This window comes from Carica papaya, chromosome 8, assembly GCF_054855325.1.
Source record: "Carica papaya isolate Zhongbai chromosome 8, ASM5485532v1, whole genome shotgun sequence".
Lineage (NCBI taxonomy): Eukaryota > Viridiplantae > Streptophyta > Magnoliopsida > Brassicales > Caricaceae > Carica > Carica papaya.
This window is the reverse complement of record NC_142316.1, coordinates 18,243,382-18,265,296: the sequence shown is the minus strand read 5'-3', so window position 1 is coordinate 18,265,296 and position 21,915 is coordinate 18,243,382. Positions and strand designations below refer to the sequence as shown.

The window sequence follows — 21,915 nt, the reverse complement described above, 5'->3', positions numbered from 1 at the left end:
CATGTGCACTGCACCTCTCGTTCTCGTATAAATATCAAGTAAAATGCCACGGCGCAGTGACTCACATTTTCGAATAAATCTGCGGAATATAATTAAAGTCGCGCGTAACTTCGAATGGCACATCTGAAAAAAAAAATGGGTGCAACACGAGAACTTCCCAGGAGGTAATCCATCATTGTACTACTTTCCCCAAAGCACACTTAACTGCGGAGTTATGATGGGATCCGGTGCATTTGTGCTGGTGTGACCGCACCTGTTTAATTTCGTGCTGAAAATACATACACTCCTTTTTCCCTCCCGCCCTCCCATCATTTGTTTCCTTTTGCGTTCACATTGCACTTCTCCTTCTCGTTCTAATATCGATTAAAATGCCCCTGATTCTTGACTCACATTTGCGTATAAACCAGCGGACCATAGTTCCAGTCGCGCGTAATGTCGAACGACCTATCTAAAAAAAATTGTTGCGATACGAGGACTTCTCAAGAGGTCACCCATCCGAGTACTACTCTCGCCCAAGCACGCTTAACTGCAGAGTTCTGATGGGATCCAGCACATTAGTGCCGGTATGATGCCACTTGTTTAATTTTGCGCTTCAAATACATACACTCCTAATCTTTTCTTCCTCCTCCCGTCATTTGTTTCCTTGTGCGTGCGCACTGCACCTCTCGTACTCGTTCTAATTTCAAGTAAAATGCCACGGCGCCGTGACTCACATTTGCGAATAAATCTGCGGACCATAATTAAAGTCGCGCGTAACGTCGAACGGCACATCTGAAAAAAGAAAATGGGTGCAACACGAGAACTTCCCAGGAGGTAACCCATCATTTTACTACTTACGCCAAAGCACACTTAACTGCGAAGTTCTGATGGGATCCGGTGCATTTGTGCTGGTGTGACCTCACCTGTTTAATTTCGTGCTGAAAATACATACACTCCTTCTTCCCTCCCCTCTCTCATCATTTGTTTCCTTGTGCGTTCACACTGCACCTCTCCTTCTCGTTCTAATATCGATTAAAATGCCCCTGATTCTTGACTCACATTTGGGTATAAACCAGCGGACCATAGTTCCAGTCGCGCGTAACGTTGAACGACCCATCTGAAAAAAATTGTTGCAATACGAGGACTTCCCAAGAGGTCACCCATCTGAGTACTACTCTCGCCCAAGCACACTTAACTGCAGAATTCTGATGGGATCCAGTGCAGTAGTGCTGGTATGATGCCACTTGTTTAATTTTGCGCTTCAAATACATACACTCATTCTCTTTTCTTCCTCATCCCGTCATTTGTTTCCTTGTGCGTGCGCACTGCACCTCCCCTACTCGTTCTAATATTAAGTAAAATGCGACGGTGCCGTGACTCACATTTGCGAATAAATCTGCGGACCATAAATCAAGTCGCGCGTAACGTCGAAAGAATAATCTGCAAAAAGATGTGTGCAACACGAGGACCTCCCAAGAAAATGGATGAAATATGAGGACTTCGCAGGAGGTCACCCATCCGAGTACTACACTCGCCCAAGAACACTTAACTGCGGAGTTCTGATGGGATCCGGAGCTTTAGTACTGGTATGATCGCACCTGTTTATTTTCGCGCTGCAAATACATATACTCCTTCTCCTTTCTTCCCCCTCCCGTCATTTGTTTCCTTGTGCATTCACACTTTACCTCTCATTCTCGTTCTAATATCGATTAAAATGCCCCTGCTTCTTGACTCATATTTGCGTATAAACCAGCGGACCCTAGTTCCAGACGTGCGTAACGTCGAACGACCCGTCTGAAAAAAAATTGGTGCGACACGAGGACTTCCCAGGAGGTCACCCATCCGAGTACTAATCTCGCCCAAGCACACGAGGGCTTTAGTGCTGATATGATCGCACCTGTTTAATTTTGCGCTGCAAATACATAAACTCATTCCCCTTTCTTCCCCCTCCCGTCATTTGTTTCCTTGTGCGTGCGCACTGCACCTCCCGTTCTCGTTCTAATTTCAAGTAAAATGCTACAGCACCGTGACTCACATTTGTGAATAAACCTGAGGACCATAATTCAAGTCGCGCGTAACGTCGAAAGAATCATCTGCAAAAAAATGGGTGCAACACGATGACTTCACAAGAAAATGGGTGAAATATAAGGACTTCGCAGGAGGTAACCCATGCTAGTACTACCCTCGCCCAAGCACCCTTACCTACGGAGTTCTGATAGAATTCGTTGCATTAGTGCTGGAATGATCGCACCTGTTTCATTTCGCACTGCAAAAACATACTCCTTCTCCTTTCTTCCCCCTCCCATCATTTGTTTCCTTGTGCGTGCGCACTGCACCTCTCGTTCTCGTTCAAATATCAAGTAAAATGCCACGGCGCCGTGACTCACATTTGCGAATAAATCTGCGGACCATAATTAAAGTCGCGCGTAACGTCGAACGGCACATCTGAAAAAAAAAAAATGGGTGCAACACGAGAACTTCCCAGGAGGTAACCCATCATTGTACTACTTTCGCCAAAACACACTTAACTGCGAAGTTCTGATGGGATCCGGTGCATTTGTGCTGGTGTGACCGCACCTGTTTAATTTGGTGCTGAAAATACATACACTCCTTCTTCCCTCCCCCCCTCCCATCATTTGTTTCCTTGTGCGAGCACTCTGCATCTCTCTTTCTCGTTCTAATATCAAGTAATATGCCCCGGCACCGTGACTCACCTTTGCAAATGAACCAGCCGTTTATAATTCTATTCGCGCGTAACGTCGAAAATCTAATCCGAAAAAAAATAGGTGCAACACGAGGGCTTCCCAAGTGGTCACCCATCCAAGTACTACTCTCGCCCAAGCACACTTAACTGCAGAGTTCTGATGGGATCCGATGCATTAGTGCCGGTATGGTCGCACCTGTTTAATTTCGCGCTGCAAATACATAAACTCCTTCTCCTTTCTTCCCCCTCCCGTCATTTGTTTCCTTGTGCGTGCGCACTGCACCTCTCGTTCTCGTTCAAATATCAAGTAAAATGCCAAGGCGCCGTGACTCACATTTGCGAATAAATCTGCGGACCATAATTAAAGTCGCGCGTAACGTCGAACGGCACATCTGAAAAAAAGAAAATGGGTGCAACACGAGAACTTCCCAGGAGGTAACCCATCATTGTACTACTTTCGCCAAAGCACACTTAACTGCGAAGTTCTGATGGGATCCGGTGCATTTGTGCTGGTGTGACCGCACCTGTTTAATTTGGTGCTGAAAATACATACACTCCTTCTTCCCGCCCCTCCTCCAATCATTTGTTTCCTTGTGCGTTCACACTGCACATCTCCTTCTCGTTCTAATATTGATTAAAATGCCCCTGATTCTTGACTCACATTTGCGTATAAACCAGCGGACCATAGTTCCAGTCGCGCGTAACGTCGAACGACCCATCTGAAAGAAAATTGTTGCGATACGAGGACTTCCCAAGAGGTCACCCATCCGAGTACTACTCTCGCCCAAGCACGCTTAACTGCAGAGTTCTGATGGGATCCAGTGCATCAGTGCTGGTATGATGCCACTTGTTTAATTTTGCGCTTCAAATACATACACTCCTTCTCTTTTCTTCCTCATCCCGTCATTTGTTTCCTTGTGCGTGCGCACTGCAACTCTCGTACTCGTTCTAATATCAAGTAAAATGCCACGGCTCCGTGACTCACATTTACGAATAAACATGCGGACCATAATTCAAGTCGCGCGTAACGTCGAAAGAATCATCTGCAAAAAGATGGGTGCAACACGAGGATCTCCCAAGAAAATGGGTGAAATATAAGGACTTCGCAGGAGGTCAGCCATCCGAGTACTTTTCGCGCCCAAGCACCCTTAACTGCGGAGTTCTGATAGAATCCGTTGCATTAGTGCTGGTATGATCCCTCACGTTTCATTCTGCACTGCAAATACATACACTCTTTCTCCTTCCATCCCACCTCCCGTCATTTGTTTCCTTGTGCGTGCACTCTGCATCTCTCTTTCTCGTTCTAATATCAAGTAATATGCCCCGGCACCGTGACTCACCTTTGCAAATGAACCAGCAGTTTATAATTCCATTCGCGCGTAACGTCGAAAAACCCATCCGAAAAAAAATAGGTGCAACACGAGGGCTTTCCAAGTGGTCACCCATCCGAGTACTACTCTCGCCCAAGCACACTTAACTGCGGAGTTCTGATAGGATCCGGGGCTTTAGTGCTGGTAAGATCGTACCTGTTTAAATTCGCGCTGCAAATACATACACTCCTTCTCCTTTCTTCCCCCTCCCGTCATTTGTTTCCTTGTGCGTTCACACTTCACCTCTCATTCTCGTTCTAATATCGATTAAAATGCCCCTGCTTCTTGACTCACATTTGCGTATAAACCAGCGGACCCTAGTTCCAGACGTGCGTAACGTCGAACAACCCGTCTGAAAAGAAATTTGTGCGACACGAGGACTTCCCAGGAGGTCACCCATCCGAGTACTAATCTCGCCCAAGCACACGAGGGCTTTAGTGCTGATATGATCGCACCTGTTTAATTTTGCGCTGCAAATACATAAACTCATTCCCCTTTCTTCCCCCTCCCGTCATTTGTTTCCTTGTGCGTGCGCACTGCACCTTCCGTTCTCGTTCTAATATCAAGTAAAATGCTACAACACCGTGACTCACATTTGCGAATAAACCTGAGGACCATAATTCAAGTCACGCGTAACGTCGAAAGAATCATCTGCAAAAAAATGGGTGTAACACGAGGACTTCACAAGAAAATGGGTGAAATATAAGGACTTCGCAGGAGGTAACCCATGCTAGTACTACCCTCGCCCAAGCACCCTTACCTACGGAGTTCTGATAGAATCCGTTGCATTAGTGCTGGAATGATCGCACCTGTTTCATTTCGCGCTGCAAAAACATACTCCTTCTCCTTTCTTCCCCCTCCCATCATTTGTTTCCTTGTGCGTGCGCACTGCACCTCTCGTTCTCGTTCAAATATCAAGTAAAATGCCACGGCGCCGTGACTCACATTTGCAAATAAATCTGCGGACCATAATTAAAGTCGCGCGTAACGTCGAACGGCACATCTGAAAAAAAGAAAATGGGTGCAACACGAGAACTTCCCAGGAGGTAACCCATCATTGTACTACTTTCGCCAAAGCACACTTAACTGCGAAGTTCTGATGGGATCCGGTGCATTTGTGCTGGTGTGACCGCACCTGTTTAATTTGGTGCTGAAAATACATACACTCCTTCTTCCCGCTTCCCCTCCCATCATTTGTTTCCTTGTGCGTTCACACTACACATCTCCTTCTCGTTCTAATATTGATTAAAATGCCCCTGATTCTTGACTCACATTTGCGTATAAACCAGCGGACCATAGTTCCAGTCGCGCGTAACGTCGAACGACCCATCTGAAAGAAAATTGTTGCGATACGAGGACTTCCCAAGAGGTCACCCATCCGAGTACTACTCTCGCCCAAGCACGCTTAACTGCAGAGTTCTGATGGGATCCAGTGCATCAGTGCTGGTATGATGCCACTTGTTTAATTTTGCGCTTCAAATACATACACTCCTTCTCTTTTCTTCCTTATCCCGTCATTTGTTTCCTTGTGCGTGCGCACTGCAACTCTCGTACTCGTTCTAATATCAAGTAAAATGCCACGGCTCCGTGACTCACATTTGCGAATAAACCTGCGGACCATAATTCAAGTCGCGCGTAACGTCGAAAGAATCATCTGCAAAAAGATGGGTGCAGCACGAGGACCTCCCAAGAAAATGGGTGAAATATAAGGACTTCGCAGGAGGTCAGCCATCCGAGTACTTTTCGCGCCCAAGCACCCTTAACTGCGGAGTTCTGATAGAATCCGTTGCATTAGTGCTGGTATGATCCCTCACGTTTCATTCTGCACTGCAAATACATACACTCTTTCTCCTTCCATCCCACCTCCCGTCATTTGTTTCCTTGTGCGTGCACTCTGCATCTCTCTTTCTCGTTCTAATATCAAGTAATATGCCCCGGCACCGTGACTCACCTTTGCAAATGAACCAGCGGTTTATAATTCCATTCGCGCGTAACTTTGAAAAACCCATCCGAAAAAAAATAGGTGCAACACGAGGGCTTTCCAAGTGGTCACCCATCCGAGTACTACTCTCGCCCAAGCACACTTAACTGCGGAGTTCTGATGGGATCCGGGGCTTTAGTGCTGGTAAGATCGCACCTGTTTAAATTCGCGCTGCAAATACATACACTCCTTCTCCTTTCTTCCCCCTCCCGTCATTTGTTTCCTTGTGCGTTCACACTTCACCTCTCATTCTCGTTCTAATATCGATTAAAATGCTCCTGCTTCTTGACTCACATTTGCGTATAAACCAGCGGACCCTAGTTCCAGACCCGCGTAACGTCGAACAACCCGTCTGAAAAGAAATTTGTGCGATACGAGGACTTCCCAGGAGGTCACCCATCCGAGTACTAATTTCGTCCAAGCACACTTCACTGCGGAGTTCTGATGGGATCCGGTGCATTAATGCTGGTATGATCCCACCTGTTTAATTTCGCGCTGCAAATACATAAACTCATTTCCCTTTCTTCCCACTCCCGTCCTTTGTTTCCTTGTGCGTGCGCACTGCACCTCCTGTTCTCGTTCTAATATAAAGTAAAATGTTACAGCGCCGTGACTCACATTTGCAAATAAACCTGAGGACCATAATTCAAGTCGCGCGGAACGTCGAAAGAATCATCTGCAAAAAAATGAGTGCAACACGAGGACTTCACAAGAAAATTGGTGAAATATAAGGACTTCGCAGGAGGTAACCCATGCTAGTACTACTCTCGCCAAAGCACCCTTACCTACGGAGTTCTGATAGAATCCGTTGCGTTTGGGCTGGTTTGATCGCACCTGTTTCATTTCGTGCTGAAAATACATACACTCCTTCTCCTTCCTTCTCCCATCAATTGTTTCTTTGTGCGTTCACACTGCACCTCTCCTTCTCGTTCTAATATTGATTAAAATGCCCCTGCTTCTTGACTCATATTTGCGTATAAACCAGCGGACACGAGTTCCAGTCGCGCGTAACGTCGAATGACCCATCTGAAAAAAAATTGTTGCGATACGAGGACTTCCCAAGAGGTCACCCATTGGAGTACTACTCTCGCCCAAGCACACTTAACTGCAGAGTTCTGATGGGATCCGATGCATTAGAGCTGGTATGATCGCACCTGTTTAATTTCGCGCTGCAAATACATAAACTACTTCTCCTTTCTACCCCCTCCCGTCATTTGTTTCCTTGTGCGTGCGCACTGCACCTCTCGTTCTCGTTCAAATATCAAGTAAAATGCCATGGCGCCGTGACTCACATTTGCGAATAAATCTGCGGACCATAATTAAAGTCGCGCGTAACGTCGAACGACACATCTGAAAAAAAAGAAAATGGGTGCAACACGAGAACTTCCCAGGAGGTAACTCATCATTGTACTACTTTTGCCAAAGCACACTTAACTGCGGAGTTCTGATGGGATCTTGTGCATTTGTGCTAGTGTGACAACACCTGTTTAATTCCACGCTGCAAATACATAAACTCCTTCTCCTTTCTTCCCCCTCCCGTCATTTGTTTCCTTGTGCGTTCACACTGCACATCTCCTTCTCGTTCTAATATCGATTAAAATGCCCCTGATTCTTGACTCACATTTACGTATAAACCAGGGGACCATAATTCCAGTCGCGCGTAACGTCGAACGACCCATCTGAAAAAAAATTGTTGCGACACGAGGAATTCCCAGGAGGTCACCCATCTGAGTACTACTCTCGCCCAAGCACACTTAACTGCAGGGTTCTGATGGGATACAGTGCATTAGCGCTTGTATGATGCCACTTGCGAATAAACCTGCGGACCATAATTCAAGTCGCGCGTAACGTCGAAAGAATCATCTGCAAAAAGATGGGTGCAACATGAGAACCTCCCAAGAAAATTGGTGAAATATAAGGACTTCGCAGGAGGTCACCCATCCGAGTACTTTTCTCACCCAAGCACCCTTAACTGCAGAGTTCTGATAGAATCCGTTGCATTAGTGCTGGTATGATCCTCATGTTTCATTCTGCACTGCAAATACATACACTCTTTCTCCTTCCATCCCCCCTCCCGTCATTTGTTTCCTTGTGCGTGCACTCTGCATCTCTCTTTCTCTTTCTAATATCAAGTAATATGCCCCGGCTCCGTGACTCACCTTTGCAAATGAAGCAGCGGTTTATAATTCCATTCGCGCGTAACGTCGAACAACCCATCCGAAAAAAAATAGGTGCAACACGAGAGCTTCCCAAGTGGTCACCCATCTGAGTACTACTCTCGCCCAAGCACACTTAACTGCGGAGTTCTGATGGGATCCGGGGCTTTAGTGCTGGTATGATCGAACCTGTTTAATTTAGCGCTGCAAATACATACACTCATTCTTTCTTCCCCCTCCCGTCAATTGTTTCCTTGTGCATTCACAATGCACCTCTCATTCTCGTTCTAATATCGATTAAAATGCCCCTGCTTCCTTACTCACATTTGCGTATAAACCAGCGGACCCTAGTTCCAGTCGCGCGTAACGTCGAACGACCCGTCTGAAAAAAAATTGTTGCGACACGAGGACTTCCTAGGAGGTCACCCATCCGAGTACTACTCTCGCCCAAGCACACTTAACTGCGGAATTCTGATGGTATCCGGTGCATTAGTGGTGGTATGATCGCACCCGTTTAATTTTGCGCTGCAAATACATAAACTCCTTCCCCTTTCTTCCCCCTCCTGTTATTTGCTTCCTTGTGCGTGCGCACTGCACCTCCCGTGCTCGTTCTAATATCAAGTAAAATGCTACGGTGCTGTGACTCACATTTGCGAATAAACCTGAGAACCATAATTCAAATCGTGCGTATCGTCGAAAGAATCATCTGTAAAAAAATGGGTGCAACACGAGGACTTCCTAAGAAAATGGGTCAAATATAAGGACTTCGCAGGAGGTCACCCATCCTAGTGCTTCTCTCGCCCAAGCACCCTTAACTGCAGAGTTCTGATAGAATCCGTTGCATTAGTGCTGGTATGATCCTCATGTTTCATTCTGCACTGCAAATACATACACTCTTTCTCCTTCCATCCCCCCTCCCGTCATTTGTTTCCTTGTGCGTGCACTCTGCATCTCTCTTTCTCTTTCTAATATCAAGTAATATGCCCCGGCACCGTGACTCACCTTTGCAAATGAAGCAGCGGTTTATAATTCCATTCGCGCGTAACGTCGAACAATCCATCCGAAAAAAAATAGGTGCAACACGAAGGCTTCCCAAGTGGTCACCCATCCGAGTACTACCCTCACCCAAGCACACTTAACTGCGGAGTTCTGATGGGATCCGGAGCTTTAGTGCTGGTATGATCGCACCTGTTTAATTTCGCGCTGCAAATACATAAACTCCTTCTCCTTTCTTCCCCCTCCCGTCATTTGTTTCCTTGTGCGTGCACATTGCAGCTCCCGTTCTCGTTCTAATATCAAGTAAAATGCTACAGCGCCGTGACTCACATTTGCGAATAAACCTGAGGACCATAATTCAAGTCGCGCGTAACGTCGAAGAATCATCTACAAAAAAATGGGTGCAACACGAGAACTTCCAAAGAAAATGGGTGAAATATAAGGACTTCGCAGGAGGTCACCCATCCTAGTGCTACTCTCGCCCAAGCACCCTTAACTTGCGGAGTTCTGATAGAATCCGTTGCATTGGTGCTGGTATGATTGCTCATGTTTCATTATGCACTGCAAATACATACACTTTTTCTCCCTCCATCCCCCCTCCCGTCATTTGTTTCCTTGTGCGTGCACTCTGCATCTCTCCTTCTCGTTCTAATATCGATTAAAATGCCCCTGCTTCTTGACTCACATTTGCGCATAAACCAGCGGACCTTAGTTCCAGTCGCGCGTAACGTCGAACGACCTGTCTGAAAAAAAATTGTTGCGACACGAGGACTTCCCAGGAGGTCACCCATCCGAGTACTACTCTCGTCCAAGCACACTGAACTGCGGAGTTCTGATGGTATCCGGTGCATTAGTGGTGGTATGATTGCACCCATTTAATTTCGCGCTGCAAATACATAAACTCCTTCCCCTTTCTTCCCCCTCCCGTCATTTGTTTCCTTGTGCGTGCGCACTGCACCTCCCGTGCTCGTTCTAATATCAAGTAAAATGCTACGGTGCCGAGACTCACATTTGCGAATAAACCTGAGGAGCATAATTCAAGTCGCGCGTATCGTCGAAAGAATCATCTGCAAAAAAATGGGTGCAACACGAGGACTTCCTAAGAGAATGGGTGAAATATAAGGACTTCGCAGGAGGTCACCCATCCTAGTGCTACTCTCGCCCAAGCACACTTAACTTGCGGAGTTCTGATAGAATCCGTTGCATTGGTGATGGTATGATTGCTCATGTTTCTTTCTGCGCTGCAAATACATACACTTTTTCTCCCTCCATCCCCCCTCCCGTCATTTGTTTCCTTGTGCGTGCGCACTGCACCTCCCGTGCTCGTTCTAATATCATGTAAAATGCTACGGTGCCGTTACTCACATTTGCGAATAAACCTGAGGACCATAATTCAAGTCTTGCGTATCGTCGAAAGAATCATCTGCAAAAAAATGGGTGCAACACGAGGACTTCCTAAGAAAATGGGTGAAATATAAGGACTTCGCAGGAGGTCACCCATCCTAATGCTACTCTCGCCCAAGCACCCTTAACTTGCGGAGTTCTGATAGAATCCGTTGCATTGGTGCTGGTATGATTGCTCATGTTTGATTCTGCGCTGCAAATACATACACTTTTTCTCCCTCCATCCCCCCTCCCGTCATTTGTTTCCTTGTGCGTGCACTCTGCATCTCTCCTTCTCGTTCTAATATCGATCAAAATGCCCCTGCTTCTTGACTCACATTTGCGTATAAACTAGTGGACCCTAGTTCCAGTCGCGCAAAACGTCGAACGACCCGTCTGAAAAAAAAATTAGTGCGACAAGAGGACTTCCATGGAGGTCACCCATCCGAGTACTACTCTCGCCCAAGCACACTTAACTGCGGAGTTCTGATGGTATCCGGTGCATTAGTGCTGGTATAATCGAACCTGTTTAATTTCGCGCTGCAAATACATAAACTCCTTCTCCTTTGTTCCCCCTCCTGTCATTTCTTTCCTTGTGCGTGCGCACTGCACCTCTCGTTCTCGTTCAAATACCAAGTAAAATGCCACGGCGCCGTGACTCACATTTGCGAATAAATCTGCGGACCATAATTAAAGTCGCGCGTAACGTCGAACGGCACATCTGAAAAAAGAAAATGGGTGCAACACGAGAACTTCCCAGAAGGTAACCCATCATTGTACTACTTTCGCCAAAACACACTTAACTGCGGAGTTCTGATGGGATCCAGTGCATTTGTGCTGGTATGATCGCACCCGTTTAATTCCGCGCTGCAAATACATAAACTCCTTCTCCTTTCTTCCCCCTCCCGTCATTTGTTTCCTTGTGCGTGCGCACTGCACCTCCCGTGCTCGTTCTAATATCAAGTAAAATGCTACGGTGCCGTGACTCATATTTGCGAATAAACGTGAAGACCATAATTCAAGTCGCGCGTATCGTCGAAAGAATCATCTGCAAAAAAATGGGTGCAACACGAGGACTTCCTAAGAAAATGGGTGAAATATAAGGACTTCGCAGGAGTCACCCATCCTAGTGCTTCTCTCGCCCAAGCACCCTTAACTTGCGGAGTTCTGATAGAATCCGTTGCATTGGTGCTGGTATGATTGCTCATGTTTCATTCTACGCTGCAAATAGATACACTTTTTGTCCCTCCATCCCCCCTCCCGTCATTTGTTTCCTTGTGCGTTCACTCTGCATCTCTCTTTCTCGTTCTAATATCAATTAAAATGCCCCTGCTTCTTGACTAACATTTGCGTATAAACCAGTGGACCCTAGTTCCAGTCGCCCGTAACGTCAAACGACCCGTCTGAAAAAAAAATTAGTGCGACAAGAGGACTTCCATGGAGGTCACCCATCCGAGTACTACTCTCGCCCAAGCACACTTAACTGCGGAGTTCTGATGGTATCCGGTGCATTAGTGCTGGTATGATCGAACCTGTTTAATTTCGCGCTGCAAATACATAAACTCCTTCTCCTTTCTTCCCCCTCCCGTCATTTGTTTCATTGTGCGTGCGCACTGCACCTCTCGTTCTCGTTCAAATATCAAGTAAAATGCCACGGCGCCGTGACTCACATTTGCGAATAAATCTGCGGACCATAATTAAAGTCGCGCGTAACGTCGAACGGCACATCTGAAAAAAAAAAAATGGGTGCAACACGAGAACTTCCCAGGAGGTAACCCATCATTGTACTACTTTCGCCAAAGCACACTTAACTGTGGAGTTCTGATGGGATCCGGTGCATTAGTGCTGGTGTGACCGCACCTGTTTAATTTTGTGCTGAAAATACATATACTCCTTCTTCCCTCCTCCCCTCCCATCATTTGTTTCCTTGTGCGTTCATACTGCACCTCTCCTTCTCGTTCTAATATCGATTAAAATGCCCCTGATTCTTGACTAACATTTGCGTATAAACCAGTGGACCATAGTTCCAGTCGTGCGTAACGTCGAACGACCCATCTGAAAAAAAATTGTTGCGATACAAGGACTTCTCAAGAGGTCACCCATCCGAGTACTACACTCGCCCAAGCACGCTTAACTGCAGAGTTCTGATGGGATCCAGTGCATTAGTGCTGGTATGATGCCACTTGTTTAAATTTGCGCTTCAAATACATACACTCCTTCTCTTTTCTTCCTCTTCCCGTCATTTATTTCCTTGTGCGTGCGCACTGCACCTCCCGTACTCGTTCTAATATCAAGTAAAATGCCACGGCGCCGTGACTCACATTTGCGAATAAACCTGCGGACCATAAATCAAGTCGCGCGTAACGTCGAAAGAATCATCTGCAAAAAGATGGGTGCAACACGAGGACCACCCAAGAAAATGGGTGAAATATAAGGACTTCGCAGGAGGTCACCCATCCGAGTACTTTTCTCGCCCAAGCACCCTTAACTGCGGAGTTCTAATAGAATCCGTTGCATTAGTGCTGGTATGATCCCTCATGTTTCATTCTGCACTGCAAATACATACACTCTTTCTCCTTCCATCCCTCCTCCCGTCATTTGTTTCTTTGTGTGTGCACTCTTCATCTCTCTTTCTCGTTCTAATATCATGTAATATGCCCCGGCACCGTGACTCACCTTTGCAAATGAACCAGTGATTTATAATTCTATTCGCGCGTAACGTCGAACAACCCATCCGAAAAAAAATTGGTGCAACACGAGGGCTTCCCAAGTGGTCACCGATCCGAGTACTACCCTCGCCCAAGCACACTTAACTACGGGGTTCTGATGGGATCCGGAGCTTTAGTGCTAGTATCATCGCACCTGTTTAATTTCGCGCTGCAAATACATACACTCCTTCTCCATTCTTCCCCCTCCTGTTATTTGTTTCCTTGTGCGTTCACACTTCATCTCTCATTCTCGTTCTAATATCGATTAAAATGCCCCTGCTTCTTGACTCACATTTGCGTATAAACCAGCGGACCCTAGTTCCAGACGCGCGTAATTTCGAACGACCCGTCTGAAAAAATATTGGTGCGACACGAGAACTTCCCAGGAGGTCACCCATCCGAGTACTAATATCGCCCAAGCACGCTTAACTGTGGAGTTCTGATGGGATCCGGTGCATTAGTGCTGGTATAATAACACCTGTTTAATTTCGCGCTGCAAATACATAAACTCATTCTCCTTTCTTCCCCCTCCTGTCATTTGTTTCCTAGTGCGTGCGCACTGCACCTTCCGTTCTCGTTCTAATATCAAGTAAAATGCTACAGCACCGTGACTCACATTTGCGAATAAACCTGAGGACCATAATTCAAGTCGCGTGTATCGTCGAAAGAATCATCTGCAAAAAAATGGGTGCAACACGAGGACTTCACAAGAAAATGGGTAAAATATAAGGACTTCGCAGGAGGTAACCCATGCTAGTACTACTCTCGCCCAAGCACCCTTACCTACGGAGTTATGATAGAATCCATTGCATTAGTGTGTTATGATCGCACCTGTTTCATTTCGCGCTGAAAATACATACACTCCTTCTCCTTCCCTCCCCCTCCCATCAATTGTTTCCTTGTGCGTTCACACTTCACCTCTCCTTCTCGTTCTAATATCGATTAAAATGCCCTTGCTTCTTGACTTACATTTGCGTATAAACCAGTGGACCCTAGTTTCAGTCGCGCGTAACGTCGTACGACCCGTCTGAAAAAAAAATTAGTGCGACACGAGGACTTCCCAGGAGGTCACCCATCCGAGTACTACTCTCGCCCAAGAACACTTAATTGCAGAGTTCTGATGGGATCCGGTGCATTAGTGCTAATTTGATCGCACCTGTTTAATTTGGCGCTGCAAATACATAAACTCCTTCTCTTTTCTTCCCCCTCTCGTCATATGTTTCCTTGTTTGTGCGCACTGCACCTCTCGTTCTCGTTCAAATATCAAGTAAAATGCCACGGCACCGTGACTCACATTTGCGAATAAATCTGCGGACCATAATTAAAGTCGCGCGTAACGTCGAACGGCACATCTGAAAAAAAGAAAATGCGTGCAACACGAGAACTTCTCAGGAGGTAACCCATCATTGTACTACTTTCGCCAAAGCACACTTAACTGTAGAGTTCTGATTGGATCCAGTGCATTAGTGCTGGTATGATGCCACTTGTTTAATTTTGCGCTTTAAATACATACACTCCTTCTCTTTTCTTCCTCCTCCCGTCATTTTTTTCCTTGTGCGTGCGCTCTGCACCTCCCGTACTCGTTCTAATATCAAGTAAAATGCCACGGCGCCGTGACTCACATTTGCGAATAAACCTGCGAACCATAAATCAAGTCGGGCGTAATGTCGAAAGAATCATATGCAAAAAGATGGGTGCAACACGAGGACCTCCCAAGAAAATGGGTGAAATATAAGGACTTCGCAGAAGGTCACCCATCCGAGTACTTTTCTCGCCCAAGCACCCTTAACTGCGGAGCTCTGATAGAATCCGTTGCATTAGTGCTGGTATGATCCCTATGTTTCATTCTGTACTGCAAATACATACACTCTTTCTCCTCCCATCCCCCCTCCCGTCATTTGTTTCCTTGTGCGTGCACTCTGCATTTCTCTTTCTCGTTCTAATATCAAGTAATATTCCTCGGCACCGTGACTCATCTTTGCAAATGAACCAGCGGTTTATAATTCTATTCGCGCGTAACCTCGAACAACCCATCCGAAAAAAAATAGGTGCAACACGAGGGCTTCCCAAGTGGTCACCCATCCGAGTACGATGCTCGCCTAAGCACACTTAACTGCGTAGTTCTGATGGGATCCGGAGCTTTAGTGCTGGTATGATCGCACCTGTTTACTTTCGCGCTGCAAATACATACACTCCTTCTCCTTTCTTCCCCCTCCTGTCATTTGTTTCCTTGTGTGTTCACACTTCACCTCTCATTCTCGTTCTAATATCGATTAAAATGCCCCTCCTTCTTGACTCACATTTGCGTATAAACCAGCGGACCCTAGTTCCAGACGGGCGTAATGTCGAACGACCCGTCTGAAAAAAAATTGGTGCGACAGGAGGACTTCCCAGGAGGTCACCCATCCGAGTACTAATCTCGCCCAAGCACACTTCACTGCGGAGTTCTGATGGGATCTGGTGCATTAGTGCTGGTATGATCGCACTTGTTTAATTTCGCGCTGCAAATACATAAACTCATTCCCCTTTCTTCCCCCTCCCGTCATTTGTTTCCTTGTGCGTGCGCACTGCACCTCCCGTTCTCGTTCTAATATCAAGTAAAATGCTACAGCGCCGTGACTCACATTTGCGAATAAACCTGAGGACAATAATTCATGTCGCGCGTAACGTCGAAAGAATCATCTGCAAAAAAATGGGTGCAACACGAGGACTTCACAAGAAAATGGGTGAAATATAAGGACTTCTCAGGAGGTAACCCATGCTAGTACTACTCTCGCCCAAGCACCCTTACCTACGGAGTTCTGATAGAATCCGTTGCATTAGTCCTGGTATGATCGCACCTGTTTCATTTCGCGCTGCAAATACATAAACTGCTTCTCCTTTCTTCCCCCTCCCGTAATTTGTTTCCTTGTGCGTGCGCACTGAACCTCCCGTTATCGTTTTAATATCAAGTAAAATGGTACAGCGCCGTGACTCACATTTGCGAATAAACCTGAGGACCAAAATTCAAGTCGCGCGTAACGTCGAAAGAATCATCTGCAAAAAAATTAGTGCAACACGAGAACTTCACAAGAAAATGGATGAAATATAAGGACTTCCTAGGAGGTAACCCATGCAAGTACTACTCTCGCCCAAGAACCCTTACCTACGGAGTTCTGATAGAATCTGTTGCATTAGTGCTGGTATGATCGCACCTGTTTCATTTCGCGCTGCATATACATAAACTCCTTATCCTTTCTTCCCCCTCCCGTGATTTTTTTCCTTGTGCGTGCGCACTGCACCTATCGTTCTCGTTCAAATATCAAGTAAAATCCCACGGCGCCGTGACTCACATTTGCGAATAAATCTGCGGACCATAATTAAAGTCGCGCGTAACGTCGAACGGCACATCTGAAAAAAAGAAAATGGGTGCAACACGAGAACTTCCCAGGAGGTAACCCATCATTGTACTACTTTCACCAAAGCACACATAACTGCGGAGTTCTGATGGGATCCGGTGCATTTGTGCTGGTGTGACCGCACATGTTTAATTTCGTGCTGAAAATACATACACTCCTTCTTCCCTCCCCCCCTCCCATCATTTGTTTCCTTGTGGGTTCACACTGCACCTCTCCTTCTCGTTCTAATATCGATTAAAATGCCCCTGATTCTTGACTACCATTTGCGTATAAACCAGCGGACCATCGTTCCAGTCGCGCGTAACGTCGAACGACCCATCTGAAAAAAAATTGTTGTGATATGAGGACTTCCCAAGAGGTCACCCATCCAAGTACTACCCTCGCCCAAGCACACTTAACTGCAGAGTTCTGATGGGATCCAGTGCATTAGTGCTGGTATGATGCCACTTGTTTAATTTTGTGCTTCAAATACATACACTCCTTCTCTTTTTTTCCTCCTCCCGTCATTTGTTTCCTTGTGCGTGCGCACTGCACCTCCCGTACTCGTTCTAATATCAAGTAAAATACCACGGCGCTGTGACTCATATTTGCGAATAAACTTGCGGACAATAAATCAAGTCGCGCGTAACGTCGAAAGAATCTTCTGCAAAAAGATGGGTGCAACACGAGGACCTCCCAAGAAAATGGGTGAAATATAAGGACTTCGCAGGAGGTCACCCATCCGAGTACTTTTTTCGCCCAAGCACCCTTAACTGCGGAGTTCTGATAGAATCCGTTGCATTAGTGCTGGTATGATCCCTCATGTTTCATTCTGCACTGCAAATACATACACTCTTTCTCCTTCCATCCCCCCACCCGTCATTTGTTTCCTTGTGCGTGCACTCTGCATCTCTCTTTCTCGTTTTAATATCAAGTAATATGCCCCGGCACCGTGACTCACCTTTGCAAATGAACCAGCGGTTTATAATTCCATTCGCGCGTAACGTCGAACAACCCATCCGAAAAAAAATATGTGCAACACGAGAGGCTTCCCAGGTGGTCACCCATCCGAGTACTACCCTCGCCGTAGCACACTTAACTGCGGAGTTCTGATGGGATCCGGAGCTTTAGTGTTGGTATGATCGCACCTGTTTAATTTTTCGCTGTAAATACATACACTCTTCCATTCTTCCCCCTCCTGTCATTTGTTTCCTTGTGCGTTCACACTTCACCTCTCATTCTCATTCTAATAGCGATTAAAATGCCCCTGCTTTTTGACTCACATTTGCGTATAAACCGGCGGACCCTAGTTCCAGACGCGCGTAACGTCGAACGACCCGTTTAAAAAAAAATTGGTGCGACACGAGGACTTCCCATGAGGTCACCCATCCGAGTACTAATCTCGCCCAAGCACACTTAACTACGGAGTTCTGATGGGATCCGATGCATTAGTGCTGGTATGATCGCACCGGTTTAATTTCACGCTGCAAATACATAAACTCCTTCTCCTTTCTTTCCCCTCCCGTCATTGGTCTCCTTGTGCGTGCGCACTGCACCTCTCGTTCTCGTTCAAATATCAAGTAAAATGCCACGGCGCCGTGACTCACATTTGCAAATAAATTTGTGGACCATAATTAAAGTCGCGCGTAACGTCGAACGACACATCTGAAAAAAAGAAAATGGGTGCAACACGAGAACTTCACAAGAAAATGGTTGAAATATAAGGACTTCGCAGGAGGTAACCCACGCTAGTACTACTCTCGCCCAAGCACACTTACCTACGGAGTTCTGATAGAATCCGTTGCATTAGTGCTGGTATGATCGCACCTGTTTCATTTCGTGCTGAAAATACATACACTCCTTCTCCTTCCCTCCCCCTCCCATCAATTGTTTCCTTGTGCGTTCACACTGCACCTCTCCTTCTCGTTCTAATATCGATTAAAATGCCCCTGCTTTTTGACTCACATTTGCGTATAAACCAGCGGACCCTAGTTCTAGTCGCGCGTAACGTCGAGCGACCCGTCTGAAAAAAAATTGGTGCGACACGAGGACTTCCCAGGAGGTCAACCATCCGAGTACTACTCTCGCCCAAGCACACTTAACTGCGGAGTTCTGAAGGGATCCGGGGCTTTAGTGCTGGTATGATCGCACCAGTTTAGTTTCGCGCTGCAAATACATACACTCCTTCTCTTTTCTTCCCCCTCCCGTCATTTGTTTCTTTGTGCGTGCACTCTGCACCTCCCGTGCTCGTTCTAGTATCAAGTAAAATGCTACAGTGCCGTGACTCACATTTGCGAATAAACCTGAGGACCATAATTCAAGTCGCACGTATCGTCGAAAGAATCATCTGCAAAAAAATAGGTGCAACACGAGGACTTCCTAAGAAAATGGGTGAAATATAAGGACTTCGCAGGAGGTCACCCATCCTAGTGCTACTCTCACCCAAGCACCCTTAACTTGCAGAGTTCTGATAGAATCCGTTGCATTGGTGCTGGTATGATTGCTCATGTTTCATTCTGCGCTGCAAATACATACACATTTTCTCCCTCCATCCCCCCTCCTGTCATTTGTTTCCTTGTGCGTGCACTTTGCATATCTCTTTCTCGTTCTAATATCGATTAAAATGCCCCTGCTTCTTGACTCACATTTGCGTATAAACCAGTGGACCCTAGTTCCAGTCGCGCGTAACGTCGAACGACCCGTCTGGAAAAAAAAATTTGTGCGACACGAGGACTTCCAAAGAGGTCACCCATCCGAGTACTACTCTCGCCCAAGCACACTTAACTGCGGAGTTCTGATGGGATCCGGTGCATTAGTGCCGGTATGATCGCACCTGTTTAATTTCGCGCTGCAAATACACAAACTCCTTCTCCTTTCTTCCCCCTCCCGTCATTTGTTTCCTTGTGCGTGCGCACTGCACCTCTCGTTCTCGTTTAAATATCAAGTAAAATGCCACGGCGCCGTGACTCACATTTGCGAATAAATTTGCGGACCATAATTAAAGACGCGCGTAACGTCGAACGACACATCTGAAAAAAAGAAAATGGGTGCAACACGAGAACTTCCCAGGAGGTAACCCATCATTGTACTACTTTCGCCAAAGCACACTTAACTGCGGAGTTCTGATGGGATCCGGTGCATTTGTGCTTGTATGATCGCACCTGTTTCATTTCGTGCTGAAAATACATACACTCCTTCTCCTTCCCTCCCCCTCCCATCAATTGTTTCCTTGTGCGTTCACACTGCACCTCTCTTTCTCGTTCTAATATCGATTAAAATGGGTGCAACACGAGGACATCACAAGAAAATGAGTGAAATATAAGGACTTTGCAGGAGGTAACCCATGCTAGTACTACTCTTGCCCAAGAACCCTTACCTACGGAGTTCTGATAGAATCCGTTGCATTAGTGCTGGTATGATCGCACCTGTTTCATTTCGTGCTGAAAATACATACACTTCTTCTCCTTCCCTCCCCCTCCCATCAATTGTTTCCTTGTGCGTTCATACTGCACCTCTCTTTCTCGTTCTAATATCGATTAAAATGACCCTGCTTCTTGTCTCACACTTGCGTATAAACCAGCGGACCCTATTTCCAGTCTTGCGTAACGTCGAACGACCCGTCTGAAAAAAAATTGGTGCGACACGAGGACTTCCCAGGAGGTCACCCATCCGAGTACTACTCTCACCCAAGCACACTTAACTGCAGAGTTCTGATGGGATCCGATGCATTAGTGCTGGTATGATCGCACCTGTTTCTTTTTGTGCTGAAAATACATACACTCCTTCTCCTTCCCTCCCCCTCCCATCAATTGTTTCCTTCTGCGTTCACACTGCATCTCTCCTTCTCGTTCTAATATCGATTAAAATGCCTCTGCTTCTTGACTCACATTTAAGTATAAACCAGCGGACCCTAATTCCAGTCGCGCGTAACGTCGAACAACCTGTCTGAAAAATAATTGGTGCGACACGAGAACTTCCCAGGAGGTCACCCATCCGAGTACTACTCTCGCCCAAGGACACTTAACTGCGGAGTTCTGATGGGATCCGGTGCATTAATGCTGGTATGATCGCACTCGTCTAATTCCACGCTGCAAATACATAAACTCCTTCTCCTTTCTTCCCCCTCCCGTCATTTGTTTCATTGTGCGTGCGCACTGCACCTCCCGTACTCGTTCTAATATCAAGTAAAATGCCACGGCGCCGTGACTCACATTTGCGAATAAACCTGCGGACCATAAATCAAGTCGCGCATAACGTCGAAAGAATCATCTGCAAAAAGACGGGTGCAAAACGAGGACTTCCCAAGTGGTCACCCATCCGAGTACTACTCTCGCCCAAGCACACTTAACTGCAGAGTTCTGATGGGATCCGGAGCTTTAGTGCGGGTATGATCGCACCTGTTTAATTTCGCGCTGCAAATACATAAACTCCTTCTCCTTTCTTCCCCCTCCCGTCATTTGTTTCCTTGTGCGTGCGCACTGTACCTCCCGTGCTCGTTCTAATATCAAGTAAAATGCTACGGTGCCGTAACTCACATTTGCGAATAAACCTAAGGACCATAATTCAAGTCGCGCGTATCGTCGAAAGAATCATCTGCAAAAAAATGGGTGCAACACGAGGACTTCCTAAGAAAATGGGTGTAATATAAGGACTTCGCAGGAGGTCACCCATCCTAGTGCTACTCTCGCCCAAGCACCCTTAACTTGCGGAGTTCTGATAGAATCCGTTGCATTGGTGCTGGTATGATTCCTCATGTTTCATTCTGCGCTGCAAATACATACACTTTTTCTCCCTCCACCCCCCCTCTCGTCATTTGTTTCCTTGTGCGTCCACTCTGCATCTCTCTTTCTCGTTCTAATATCGATTAAAATGCCCCTCCTTCTTGACTCACATTTGCGTATAAACTAGTGGACCCTAGTTCCAGTCGCGCGTAACGTCGAACGACCCGTTTGAAAAAAAAATTAGTGCGACACGAGGACTTCCCAGGAGGTCTCCAATCCGAGTACTACTCTCGCCCAAGCACACTTAACTGCTTAGTTCTGATGGGATCCGGTGCATTAGTTCTGGTATGATCGCACCTGTCTAATTTCGCGCTGCAAATACATAAACTCCTTATCCTTTCTTCCCCTTCCCGTCATTTGTTTCCTTGTGCGTGCGCACTATACCTGTCGTTTTCATTCAAATATCACGTAAAATGCCACGGCGCCGTGACTCACATTTGCGAATAAATCTGTGGACCATAATTAAAGTCGCGCGTAACG

At 46.4% G+C, this 21,915-nt stretch overlaps 8 non-coding genes and 32 pseudogenes across 8 annotated transcripts; all 40 read right to left on the bottom strand.

The window, feature by feature from the left end:
- Positions 1–136: 136 nt before the first annotated feature.
- Positions 137–255, bottom strand: LOC148247176 (5S ribosomal RNA; annotated as a pseudogene).
- Positions 256–458: 203 nt separating this feature from the next.
- On the bottom strand, positions 459–576 carry LOC148247175 (5S ribosomal RNA; annotated as a pseudogene).
- Positions 577–785: 209 nt separating this feature from the next.
- On the bottom strand, positions 786–904 carry LOC148247174 (5S ribosomal RNA; annotated as a pseudogene).
- Positions 905–1,106: 202 nt separating this feature from the next.
- LOC148247173 (5S ribosomal RNA) lies at positions 1,107–1,224 on the bottom strand (annotated as a pseudogene).
- A 236-nt stretch (positions 1,225–1,460) lies between these two features.
- LOC148247172 (5S ribosomal RNA) lies at positions 1,461–1,579 on the bottom strand (annotated as a pseudogene).
- An 860-nt stretch (positions 1,580–2,439) lies between these two features.
- LOC148247171 (5S ribosomal RNA) lies at positions 2,440–2,558 on the bottom strand (annotated as a pseudogene).
- A 204-nt stretch (positions 2,559–2,762) lies between these two features.
- Positions 2,763–2,881, bottom strand: LOC148247170 (5S ribosomal RNA). Its single transcript, XR_015815843.1, has one exon. It is a non-coding gene; the product is annotated as a 5S ribosomal RNA (ribosomal RNA).
- Positions 2,882–3,090: 209 nt separating this feature from the next.
- On the bottom strand, positions 3,091–3,209 carry LOC148247169 (5S ribosomal RNA; annotated as a pseudogene).
- Positions 3,210–3,413: 204 nt separating this feature from the next.
- Positions 3,414–3,531, bottom strand: LOC148247168 (5S ribosomal RNA; annotated as a pseudogene).
- Positions 3,532–4,092: 561 nt separating this feature from the next.
- Positions 4,093–4,211, bottom strand: LOC148247167 (5S ribosomal RNA; annotated as a pseudogene).
- An 860-nt stretch (positions 4,212–5,071) lies between these two features.
- On the bottom strand, positions 5,072–5,190 carry LOC148247166 (5S ribosomal RNA; annotated as a pseudogene).
- Positions 5,191–5,394: 204 nt separating this feature from the next.
- On the bottom strand, positions 5,395–5,512 carry LOC148247165 (5S ribosomal RNA; annotated as a pseudogene).
- A 561-nt stretch (positions 5,513–6,073) lies between these two features.
- LOC148247164 (5S ribosomal RNA) lies at positions 6,074–6,192 on the bottom strand (annotated as a pseudogene).
- Positions 6,193–6,397: 205 nt separating this feature from the next.
- Positions 6,398–6,516, bottom strand: LOC148247163 (5S ribosomal RNA; annotated as a pseudogene).
- A 555-nt stretch (positions 6,517–7,071) lies between these two features.
- On the bottom strand, positions 7,072–7,190 carry LOC148247162 (5S ribosomal RNA; annotated as a pseudogene).
- Positions 7,191–8,262: 1,072 nt separating this feature from the next.
- LOC148247161 (5S ribosomal RNA) lies at positions 8,263–8,381 on the bottom strand. The gene has a single exon (XR_015815146.1). It is a non-coding gene; the product is annotated as a 5S ribosomal RNA (ribosomal RNA).
- Positions 8,382–8,583: 202 nt separating this feature from the next.
- Positions 8,584–8,702, bottom strand: LOC148247160 (5S ribosomal RNA; annotated as a pseudogene).
- A 559-nt stretch (positions 8,703–9,261) lies between these two features.
- Positions 9,262–9,380, bottom strand: LOC148247159 (5S ribosomal RNA). The gene has a single exon (XR_015814420.1). It is a non-coding gene; the product is annotated as a 5S ribosomal RNA (ribosomal RNA).
- Positions 9,381–9,940: 560 nt separating this feature from the next.
- LOC148247158 (5S ribosomal RNA) lies at positions 9,941–10,059 on the bottom strand (annotated as a pseudogene).
- Positions 10,060–10,977: 918 nt separating this feature from the next.
- On the bottom strand, positions 10,978–11,096 carry LOC148247157 (5S ribosomal RNA; annotated as a pseudogene).
- A 208-nt stretch (positions 11,097–11,304) lies between these two features.
- On the bottom strand, positions 11,305–11,423 carry LOC148247156 (5S ribosomal RNA; annotated as a pseudogene).
- A 561-nt stretch (positions 11,424–11,984) lies between these two features.
- LOC148247155 (5S ribosomal RNA) lies at positions 11,985–12,103 on the bottom strand (annotated as a pseudogene).
- A 209-nt stretch (positions 12,104–12,312) lies between these two features.
- Positions 12,313–12,431, bottom strand: LOC148247154 (5S ribosomal RNA; annotated as a pseudogene).
- A 204-nt stretch (positions 12,432–12,635) lies between these two features.
- LOC148247153 (5S ribosomal RNA) lies at positions 12,636–12,753 on the bottom strand (annotated as a pseudogene).
- A 561-nt stretch (positions 12,754–13,314) lies between these two features.
- Positions 13,315–13,433, bottom strand: LOC148247152 (5S ribosomal RNA; annotated as a pseudogene).
- Positions 13,434–13,638: 205 nt separating this feature from the next.
- LOC148247151 (5S ribosomal RNA) lies at positions 13,639–13,757 on the bottom strand (annotated as a pseudogene).
- Positions 13,758–14,316: 559 nt separating this feature from the next.
- Positions 14,317–14,435, bottom strand: LOC148247150 (5S ribosomal RNA; annotated as a pseudogene).
- Positions 14,436–15,322: 887 nt separating this feature from the next.
- Positions 15,323–15,441, bottom strand: LOC148247149 (5S ribosomal RNA; annotated as a pseudogene).
- A 205-nt stretch (positions 15,442–15,646) lies between these two features.
- LOC148247148 (5S ribosomal RNA) lies at positions 15,647–15,765 on the bottom strand (annotated as a pseudogene).
- A 917-nt stretch (positions 15,766–16,682) lies between these two features.
- LOC148247147 (5S ribosomal RNA) lies at positions 16,683–16,801 on the bottom strand (annotated as a pseudogene).
- Positions 16,802–17,007: 206 nt separating this feature from the next.
- On the bottom strand, positions 17,008–17,124 carry LOC148247146 (5S ribosomal RNA; annotated as a pseudogene).
- Positions 17,125–17,684: 560 nt separating this feature from the next.
- LOC148247145 (5S ribosomal RNA) lies at positions 17,685–17,804 on the bottom strand (annotated as a pseudogene).
- A 202-nt stretch (positions 17,805–18,006) lies between these two features.
- LOC148247144 (5S ribosomal RNA) lies at positions 18,007–18,125 on the bottom strand. Its single transcript, XR_015814646.1, has one exon. It is a non-coding gene; the product is annotated as a 5S ribosomal RNA (ribosomal RNA).
- A 563-nt stretch (positions 18,126–18,688) lies between these two features.
- Positions 18,689–18,807, bottom strand: LOC148247143 (5S ribosomal RNA). The gene has a single exon (XR_015814704.1). It is a non-coding gene; the product is annotated as a 5S ribosomal RNA (ribosomal RNA).
- Positions 18,808–19,370: 563 nt separating this feature from the next.
- Positions 19,371–19,489, bottom strand: LOC148247142 (5S ribosomal RNA). The gene has a single exon (XR_015815399.1). It is a non-coding gene; the product is annotated as a 5S ribosomal RNA (ribosomal RNA).
- Positions 19,490–19,698: 209 nt separating this feature from the next.
- On the bottom strand, positions 19,699–19,817 carry LOC148247141 (5S ribosomal RNA). The gene has a single exon (XR_015815557.1). It is a non-coding gene; the product is annotated as a 5S ribosomal RNA (ribosomal RNA).
- A 469-nt stretch (positions 19,818–20,286) lies between these two features.
- On the bottom strand, positions 20,287–20,405 carry LOC148247140 (5S ribosomal RNA; annotated as a pseudogene).
- Positions 20,406–20,610: 205 nt separating this feature from the next.
- LOC148247139 (5S ribosomal RNA) lies at positions 20,611–20,729 on the bottom strand. Its single transcript, XR_015815580.1, has one exon. It is a non-coding gene; the product is annotated as a 5S ribosomal RNA (ribosomal RNA).
- Positions 20,730–20,934: 205 nt separating this feature from the next.
- LOC148247138 (5S ribosomal RNA) lies at positions 20,935–21,053 on the bottom strand (annotated as a pseudogene).
- A 562-nt stretch (positions 21,054–21,615) lies between these two features.
- LOC148247137 (5S ribosomal RNA) lies at positions 21,616–21,734 on the bottom strand (annotated as a pseudogene).
- Positions 21,735–21,915: the final 181 nt, after the last annotated feature.